Source organism: Labrus bergylta, chromosome 2 (assembly GCF_963930695.1).
Source record: "Labrus bergylta chromosome 2, fLabBer1.1, whole genome shotgun sequence".
NCBI classification, from domain to species: Eukaryota; Metazoa; Chordata; class Actinopteri; order Labriformes; family Labridae; genus Labrus; species Labrus bergylta.
This window is the reverse complement of record NC_089196.1, coordinates 37,501,067-37,511,066: the sequence shown is the minus strand read 5'-3', so window position 1 is coordinate 37,511,066 and position 10,000 is coordinate 37,501,067.

Below are 10,000 nucleotides of genomic sequence, written 5' to 3'. Positions count from 1 at the left end.
CTGGGGAGAGCTGAACACCGCTGTTAGCCTCTGGAGGACGTAAAAGACCGAGTAATGGTCAATATGAGGCCGAAATGGTGAGCCCTCTCGGCCTGGGGAGAGCTGAACACCGCTGTTAGCCTCTGGAGGACGTAAAAGACCGAGTAATGGTCAATATGAGGCCGAAATGGTGAGCCCTCTCGGCCTGGGGAGAGCTGAACACCGCTGTCACCCTCTGGAAGTCCAACTTTCGAAAAAGTTTCTAAGTGTCACTTTCGAAAAAAAGTTTCTAAGTCAGCCTGGAGGTTGGGGAGGACCGAGAAAAGACAGAGATGAGGCCGAAAGGGTGAGCCCTCTCGGCCTGGGGACAGCTGAACACCGCTGTCACCCTCTGGAGGACGTAAAAGACCGAGTAATGGTCAATATGAGGCCGAAATGGTGAGCCCTCTCGGCCTGGGGAGAGCTGAACACCGCTGTTAGCCTCTGGAGGATGTTAAAGACCGAGTAAAGGCAGAGATGAGGCCGAAAGGGTGAGCCCTCTCGGCCTGGGGACAGCTGAACACCGCTGTCACCCTCTGGAAGTCCAACTTTCGAAAAAGTTTCTAAGTGTCACTTTCGAAAAAAAGTTTCTAAGTCAGCCTGGAGGTTGGGGAGGACCGAGAAAAGACAGAGATGAGGCCGAAAGGGTGAGCCCTCTCGGCCTGGGGACAGCTGAACACCGCTGTCAGCCTCTGGAGGACGTAAAAGACCGAGTAATGGTCAATATGAGGCCGAAATGGTGAGCCCTCTCGGCCTGGGGAGAGCTGAACACCGCTGTTAGCCTCTGGAGGACGTAAAAGACCGAGAAAAGGCACAGATGAGGCCGAAATGGTGAGCCCTCTCGGCCTGGGGAGAGCTGAACACCGCTGTTAGCCTCTGGAGGATGTTAAAGACCGAGTAAAGGCAGAGATGAGGCCGAAAGGGTGAGCCCTCTCGGCCTGGGGACAGCTGAACACCGCTGTCACCCTCTGGAAGTCCAACTTTCGAAAAAGTTTCTAAGTGTCACTTTCGAAAAAAAAAAAAAAAAAAAAAAAAAAAAAAAAAAAAGTTTCTAAGTCAGCCTGGAGGTTGGGGAGGACCGAGAAAGGGTCAAGATAAGGCCCAAAGGGTGAGCCCTCTCGGCCTGAGGTAGGCTGAAAAATGCTGCCCCCCTGTGGAAGTCATTGGATTTAGGGAACCAGGGGTCTGAGCCATGGGATTTAGGGAACCAGGGGTGTGAGCCATGGGATTTAGGGAACCAGGGGTCTGAGCCATGGGATTTAGGGAACCAGGGATGTGAGCCATGGGATTTAGGGAACCAGGGGTCTGAGCCATGGGATTTAGGGAACCAGGGGTGTGAGCCATGGGATTTAGGGAACCAGGGGTGTGAGCGAAAAAAAGTTTATGGAACCAGGGGCGTGAGCGAAAAAAGTTTATGGAACCAGGGGCGTGAGCGAAAAAAGTTTAGGGAACCAGAGGCACGAGGTTTTGCTGGCTGTGGCTATGTGTTGTTAGCCGAGATGGGTGCTTAATAGTGGGTCCGCAGGATAGAGAGGTGCAAGAGGTCCCTGGAGGTGGGTGACCGGAGGGAGGTGGTGGCATGGCCCCCCCCCCGGGGTGTGGGTGGGTGTGTGTGTGGTGAGGCCGAGGAGAGTGAGAGGGAGAGGCTAGAGGAGGGTGAGGGAGTGCTTGGTGCTCTTGGGTCTGCTGGAGGAGGGTGAGGGAGTGCTAGAGATGAAGTGTGGGGCTTTGGGTGCTCCAGGGTTGGATGGAGGAGTGTGACATGGAGCCTGGGGCTGTGGGTGCTCCTGGGTCTGCTGGAGGAGGGTGAGGGAGTGCCTGGTGCTCCTGGGTCTGCTGGAGGAGGGTGAGGGAGTGCCTGGTGCTCTGGGTGCTCCTGGGTGGGCTGGAGGAGGGTGACAGAGTGCCTGGGGCTCTGGAGGAAGGGTGGGAGAGATATAGACAGAGTGTCGGGCTTTGGGTGCTCCTGGGTGGGCTGGAGGAGTGTGACAGAGTGCCTGGTGCTCCTGGGTGGGCTGGAGGAGTGTGACAGAGTGCCTGGTGCTCTGGAGGAAGGGTGGGAGAGATATAGACAGAGTGTCGGGCTTTGGGTGCTCCTGGGTGGGCTGGAGGAGTGTGACAGAGTGCCTGGGACTCTGTGAGAAGGGTGTGAGTGATAGAGACAAAGTGTCGGGCTTTGGGTGCTCCTGGGTGGGATGGAGAAGTGTGACAGAGTGCCTGGTGCTCCTGGGTGCTCCTGGGTCAGATGGAGAAGTGTGACAGAGTGCCTGGGGCTCTGGAGGAAGGGTGGGAGAGATAGAGACAGAGTGTCAGGCTTTGGGTGCTCCTGGGTGGGCTGGAGGAGTGTGACAGAGTGCCTGGTGCTCCTGGGTGGGCTGGAGGAGTGTGACAGAGTGCCTGGTGCTCTGGAGGAAGGGTGGGAGAGATATAGACAGAGTGTCGGGCTTTGGGTGCTCCTGGGTGGGCTGGAGGAGTGTGACAGAGTGCCTGGGGCTCTGTGAGAAGGGTGTGAGTGATAGAGACAAAGTGTCGGGCTTTGGGTGCTCCTGGGTGGGATGGAGAAGTGTGACAGAGTGCCTGGTGCTCCTGGGTGCTCCTGGGTCAGATGGAGAAGTGTGACAGAGTGCCTGGGGCTCTGGAGGAAGGGTGGGAGAGATAGAGACAGAGTGTCAGGCTTTGGGTGCTCCTGGGTGGGCTGGAGGAGTGTGACAGAGAGCCTGGTGCTCTGTGAGAAGCGTGAGAGTGATAGAGACAAAGTGTGGGGCTTTGGGTGCTCCTGGGTGGGATGGAGGAGTGTGACAGAGAGCCTGGTGCTCTGTGAGAAGCGTGAGAGTGATAGAGACAAAGTGTCTGGCTTTGGGTGCTCCTGGGTGGGATGGAGGAGTGTGAGGGAGTGCCTGGTGCTCCTGGGTGCTCCTGGGTCAGATGGAGAAGTGTGACAGAGTGCCTGGGGCTCTGGAGGAAGGGTGGGAGAGATAGAGACAGAGTGTCAGGCTTTGGGTGCTCCTGGGTGGGCTGGAGGAGGGTGACAGAGAGCCTGGTGCTCTGTGAGAAGCGTGAGAGTGATAGAGACAAAGTGTCGGGCTTTGGGTGCTCCTGGGTGGGCTGGAGGAGGGTGAGGGAGTGCCTGGTGCTCCTGGGTGCTCCTGGGTCAGATGGAGAAGTGTGACAGAGTGCCTGGGGCTCTGGAGGAAGGGTGGGAGAGATAGAGACAGAGTGTCAGGCTTTGGGTGCTCCTGGGTGGGCTGGAGGAGGGTGACAGAGAGCCTGGTGCTCTGTGAGAAGCGTGAGAGTGATAGAGACAAAGTGTCTGGCTTTGGGTGCTCCTGGGTGGGATGGAGGAGTGTGAGGGAGTGCCTGGTGCTCTGTGAGAAGCGTGAGAGTGATAGAGACAAAGTGTGGGGCTTTGGGTGCTCCTGGGTGGGATGGAGGAGTGTGACAGAGTGCCTGGTGCTCCTGGGTGCTCCTGGGTCAGATGGAGAAGTGTGACAGAGTGCCTGGGGCTCTGGAGGAAGGGTGGGAGAGATAGAGACAGAGTGTCAGGCTTTGGGTGCTCCTGGGTCAGATGGAGAAGTGTGACAGAGTGCCTGGTGCTCCTGGGTCTGCTGGAAGAGGGTGACAGAGTGCCTGGTGCTCTGTGAGAAGCGTGTGAGTGATAGAGACAAAGTGTGGGGCTTTGGGTGCTCCTGGGTCGGATGGAGAAGTGTGACAGAGTGCCTGGTGCTCTGGGTGCTCCTGGGTCGGCTGGAGGAGTGTTTGAGAGACAGCCTGGGGCTCTGGAGGAAGGGTGGGAGAGATAGGGACAGAGTGTCAGGCTTTGGGTGCTCCTGGGTCGGATGGAGGAGTGTGACAGAGTGCCTGGGTCTCTGGGTGCTCCTGGGTCAGATGGAGAAGTGTGACAGAGTGCCTGGGGCTCTGGAGGAAGGGTGGGAGAGATAGAGATACAAAGTGTGGGGCTTTGGGTGCTCCTGGGTGGGATGGAGAAGTGTGACAGAGTGCCTGGTGCTCTGGGTGCTCCTGGGTCGGCTGGAGGAGTGTGAGAGACAGCCTGGAGCTCTGGAGGAAGGGTGGGAGAGATAGAGATACAAAGTGTGGGGCTTTGGGTGCTCCTGGGTGGGCTGGAGGAGGGTGACAGAGAGCCTGGTGCTCCTGGGTCGGCTGGAGGAGTGTGAGAGACAGCCTGGGGCTCTGGAGGAAGGGTGGGAGAGATAGAGATACAAAGTGTGGGGCTTTGGGTGCTCCTGGGTGGGCTGGAGGAGGGTGACAGAGAGCCTGGTGCTCATGGGTCTGCTGGAGGAGTGTGTGAGAGACAGCCTGGGGCTCTGGAGGAAGGGTGGGAGAGATAGAGACGGGCTTGGGGTGCTCATGGGTCGGATGGAGAAGTGTGACATGAAGCCTGGGTCTCTGGGTGCTCCTGGGTGGGCTGGAGGAGTGTGTCAGAGTCCCTGGGGCTCTGGAGGAAGGGTGGGAGAGATAGAGACAAAGTGTCGGGCTTGGGGTGCTCCTGGGACGGATGGAGAAGTGTGACATGAAGCCTGGGTCTCTGGGTGCTCCTGGGTGGGCTGGAGGAGTGTGGCAGGCAGCCTGGAGCTCTGGAGGGAGAGGTAGGAGGGCTGGGGGTCAAAGGGCCCCGTTGCTGGTGCACCCAGAGCGGATACAGATGTGTGGCAGGCAGCCTGGAGCTCTGGGGGAGAGGTGGGAGGGCTGGGGGTCAAAGGGCCCCGTTGCTGGTGCTCCTGGGGGGGGGGGGGGGGGGGGGGCTGGAGGAGTGTGGCAGGCAGCCTGGAGCTCTGGGGAGGGCTGGGGTCAAAGGGCCCCGTTGCTGGTGCTCCTGGGTGGGCTGGAGGAGTGTGGCAGAGTGCCTGGAGCTCTGGGGGAGAGGTGGGAGGGCTGGGGTCAAAGGGCCCAGTTGCTGGTGCTCCTGGGTGGGCTGGAGGAGTGTGGCAGAGTGCCTGGAGCTCTGGGGAGGGCTGGGGGTCAAAGGGCCCCGTTGCTGGTGCTCCTGGGGGGGCTGGAGGAGTGTGACAGAGTGCCTGGAGCTCTGGGGAGGGCTGGGGTCAAAGGGCCCCGTGGCTGGTGCTCCTGGCTGGGCTGGAGGAGTGTGACAGAGTGCCTGGAGCTCTGGGGGAGAGGTGGGAGTCCTGGGGGTCAAAGGGCCCCGTTGCTGGAGCTCCTGGGTGGGCTGGAGGAGTGTGACAGAGTGCCTGGAGCTCTGGGGGAGAGGTGGGAGGGCTGGGGGTCAAAGGGCCCCGTTGCTGGTGCTCCTGGCTGGGCTGGAGGAGTGTGACAGAGTGCCTGGAGCTCTGGGGAGGGCTGGGGTCAAAGGGCCCCGTTGCTGGTGCTCCTGGGTGGGCTGGAGGAGTGTGGCAGAGTGCCTGGAGCTCTGGGGGAGAGGTGGGAGGGCTGGGGGTCAAAGGGCCCCGTTGCTGGTGCTCCTGGGGGGGCTGGAGGAGTGTGACAGAGTGCCTGGAGCTCTGGGGAGGGCTGGGGTCAAAGGGCCCCGTTGCTGGTGCTCCTGGGTGGGCTGGAGGAGTGTGACAGAGTGCCTGGAGCTCTGGGGGAGAGGTGGGAGGCCTGGGGGTCAAAGGGCCCCGTTGCTGGTGCTCCTGGGTGGGCTGGAGGAGTGTGGCAGAGTGCCTGGAGCTCTGGGGGAGAGGTGGGAGGCCTGGGGGTCAAAGGGCCCCGTTGCTGGTGCTCCTGGGTGGGCTGGAGGAGTGTGACAGAGTGCCTGGAGCTCTGGGGGAGAGGTGGGAGGCCTGGGGGTCAAAGGGCCCCGTTGCTGGTGCTCCTGGGTGGGCTGGAGGAGTGTGACAGAGTGCCTGGAGCTCTGGGGGAGAGGTGGGAGGCCTGGGGGTCAAAGGGCCCCGTTGCTGGTGCTCCTGGGTGGGCTGGAGGAGTGTGGCAGAGTGCCTGGAGCTCTGGGGAGGGCTGGGGTCAAAGGGCACCGTTGCTGGTGCTCCTGGGTGGGCTGGAGGAGTGTGACAGAGTGCCTGGAGCTCTGGGGGAGAGGTGGGAGGGCTGGGGGTCAAAGGGCCCCGTTGCTGGTGCTCCTGGGGGGGCTGGAGGAGTGTGACAGAGTGCCTGGAGCTCTGGGGAGGGCTGGGGTCAAAGGGCCCCGTGGCTGGTGCTCCTGGCTGGGCTGGAGGAGTGTGACAGAGTGCCTGGAGCTCTGGGGAGGGCTGGGGTCAAAGGGCCCCGTTGCTGGTGCTCCTGGGTGGGCTGGAGGAGTGTGACAGAGTGCCTGGAGCTCTGGGGGAGAGGTGGGAGGCCTGGGGGTCAAAGGGCCCCGTTGCTGGTGCTCCTGGGTGGGCTGGAGGAGTGTGGCAGGCAGCCTGGAGCTCTGGGGGAGAGGTGGGAGGGCTGGGGGTCAAAGGGCCCCGTTGCTGGTGCTCCTGGGTGGGCTGGAGGAGTGTGACAGAGTGCCTGGAGCTCTGGGGGAGAGGTGGGAGGCCTGGGGGTCAAAGGGCCCCGTTGCTGGTGCTCCTGGGTGGGCTGGAGGAGTGTGGCAGGCAGCCTGGAGCTCTGGGGGAGAGCTGGGAGGCCTGGGGGTCAAAGGGCCCCGTTGCTGGTGCTCCTGGCTGGGCTGGAGGAGTGTGACAGAGTGCCTGGAGCTCTGGGGGAGAGCTGGGAGGCCTGGGGGTCAAAGGGCCCCGTTGCTGGTGCTCCTGGCTGGGCTGGAGGAGTGTGACAGAGTGCCTGGAGCTCTGGGGGAGAGGTGGGAGGCCTGGGGGTCAAAGGGCCCCGTTGCTGGTGCTCCTGGCTGGGCTGGAGGAGTGTGACAGAGTGCCTGGAGCTCTGGGGGAGAGGTGGGAGGCCTGGGGGTCAAAGGGCCCCGTGGCTGGTGCTCCTGGGTGGGCTGGAGGAGTGTGACAGAGTGCCTGGAGCTCTGGGGGAGAGCTGGGAGGCCTGGGGGTCAAAGGGCCCCGTGGCTGGTGCTCCTGGGTGGGCTGGAGGAGTGTGACAGAGTGCCTGGAGCTCTGGGGGAGAGCTGGGAGGCCTGGGGGTCAAAGGGCCCCGTTGCTGGTGCTCCTGGCTGGGCTGGAGGAGTGTGACAGAGTGCCTGGAGCTCTGGGGGAGAGGTGGGAGGCCTGGGGGTCAAAGGGCCCCGTTGCTGGTGCTCCTGGCTGGGCTGGAGGAGTGTGACAGAGTGCCTGGAGCTCTGGGGGAGAGCTGGGAGGCCTGGGGGTCAAAGGGCCCCGTTGCTGGTGCTCCTGGCTGGGCTGGAGGAGTGTGACAGAGTGCCTGGAGCTCTGGGGGAGAGGTGGGAGGCCTGGGGGTCAAAGGGCCCCGTTGCTGGTGCTCCTGGCTGGGCTGGAGGAGTGTGACAGAGTGCCTGGAGCTCTGGGGGAGAGGTGGGAGGGCTGGGGACAAAGGGCCCCCGTGCTGGTGCACCCAGAGCGGTTACAGATGTGTGGCAGGCAGCCTGGAGCTCTGGGGGAGAGGTGGGAGGGCTGGGGTCAAAGGGCCCCGTTGCTGTTGCACCCAGAGCGGTTACAGATGTGTGGCAGGCAGCCTGGAGCTCTGGGGGAGAGGTGGGAGGGCTGGGGACAAAGGGCCCCCGTGCTGGTGCACCCAGAGCGGTTACAGATGTGTGGCAGGCAGCCTGGAGCTCTGGGGGAGAGGTGGGAGGGCTGGGGTCAAAGGGCCCCGTTGCTGGTGCACCCAGAGCGGTTACAGATGTGTGGCAGGCAGCCTGGAGCTCTGGGGGAGAGGTGGGAGGGCTGGGGGCAAAGGGCCCCGTTGCTGGTGCACCCAGAGCGGTTACAGATGTGTGGCAGGCAGCCTGGAGCTCTGGGGGAGAGGTGGGAGGGCTGGGGGCAAAGGGCCCCGTTGCTGGTGCTCCTGGGTCGGCTGGAGATGTGTGGCAGGCAGCCTGGAGCTCTGGGGGAGAGGTGGGAGGGCTGGGGACAAAGTGCCCCCTTGCTGGTGCACCCAGAGCGGTTACAGATGTGTGGCAGGCAGCCTGGAGCTCTGGGGGAGAGGTGGGAGGGCTGGGGTCAAAGGGCCCCGTTGCTGGTGCACCCAGAGCGGTTACAGATGTGTGGCAGGCAGCCTGGAGCTCTGGGGGAGAGGTGGGAGGGCTGGGGACAAAGGGCCCCCGTGCTGGTGCACCCAGAACGGTTACAGATGTGTGGCAGGCAGCCTGGAGCTCTGGGGGAGAGGTGGGAGGGCTGGGGACAAAGGGCCCCCGTGCTGGTGCACCCAGAGCGGTTACAGATGTGTGGCAGGCAGCCTGGAGCTCTGGGGGAGAGGTGGGAGGGCTGGGGACAAAGGGCCCCGTTGCTGGTGCTCCTGGGTCGGCTGGAGATGTGTGGCAGGCAGCCTGGAGCTCTGGGGGAGAGGTGGGAGGGCTGGGGACAAAGGGCCCCCGTTGCTGTTGCACCCAGAGCGGTTACAGATGTGTGGCAGGCAGCCTGGAGCTCTGGGGGAGAGGTGGGAGGGCTGGGGGCAAAGGGCCCCGTTGCTGGTGCTCCTGGGTCGGCTGGAGATGTGTGGCAGGCAGCCTGGAGCTCTGGGGGAGAGGTGGGAGGGCTGGGGACAAAGGGCCCCCTTGCTGGTGCACCCAGAGCGGTTACAGATGTGTGGCAGGCAGCGACACTTAGAAGAATTTGTGAAAATGAAGAAAAGTGGAAAAAATTTCTAAGTGCCGTGACACTTAGAAGAATTTGTGAAAATGAAGAAAAGTGGAAAAAATTTCTAAGTGCCGTGACACTTAGAAGAATTTGTGAAAATGAAGAAAAGTGGAAAAAATTTCTAAGTGCCGTGACACTTAGAAGAATTTGTGAAAATGAGGAAAAGTGGAAAAAATTTCTAAGTGCCGTGACACTTAGAAGAATTTGTGAAAATGAAGAAAAGTGGAAAAAATTTCTAAGTGCCGTGACACTTAGAAGAATTTGTGAAAATGAAGAAAAGTGGAAAAAATTTCTAAGTGCCGTGACACTTAGAAGAATTTGTGAAAATGAAGAAAAGTGGAAAAAATTTCTAAGTGCCGTGACACTTAGAAGAATTTTCGAAAAGCTGAAAATATTTCTAAGTGTCGCGGCACTTAGAAGAATTTTCGAAAAGCTGAAAATATTTCTAAGTGTCGCGGCACTTAGAAGAATTTTCGAAAAGCTGAAAATATTTCTAAGTGTCGCGGCACTTAGAAGAATTTTCGAAAAGCTGAAAATATTTCTAAGTGTCGCGGCACTTAGAAGAATTTTCGAAAAGCTGAAAATATTTCTAAGTGTCGCGGCACTTAGAAGAATTTTCGAAAAGTTGAAAAAAATGAAGGGAGAGCTGACCAGGTTTCAGCTCTCCCTTCTCCCGTTGGCACTTAGAAAAAAATTCGGGAGAAGGGAGAGCTGACAAGGGCTCAGCTCTCCCTTCTCCCGTTGGCACTTAGAAAAAAAATCGGGAGAAGGGAGACCTGACAAGGGCTCAGCTCTCCCTTCTCCCGTTGGCACTTAGAAAAAAATTCGGGAGAAGGGAGAGCTGACAAGGTCTCAGCTCTCCCTTCTCCCGTTGGCACTTAGAAAAAATTTCGTGAGAAGGGAGAGCTGACAAGGTCTCAGCTCTCCCTTCTCCCGTTAAACACTTAGAAAAAATTTCGTGAGAAGGGAGAGCTGACAAGGTCTCAGCTCTCCCTTCTCCCGTTGGCACTTAGAAAAAATTTCGTGAGAAGGGAGAGCTGACAAGGTCTCAGCTCTCCCTTCTCCCGTTAAACACTTAGAAAAAATTTCGTGAGAAGGGAGAGCTGACAAGGTCTCAGCTCTCCCTTCTCCCGTTGGCACTTAGAAAAAATTTCGTGAGAAGGGAGAGCTGACAAGGTCTCAGCTCTCCCTTCTCCCGTTAAACACTTAGAAAAAATTTCGTGAGAAGGGAGAGCTGACAAGGTCTCAGCTCTCCCTTCTCCCGTTAAACACTTAGAAAAAATTTCGAGAGAAGGGAGAGCTGACAAGGTCTCAGCTCTCCCTTCTCCCGTTAAACACTTAGAAAAAAT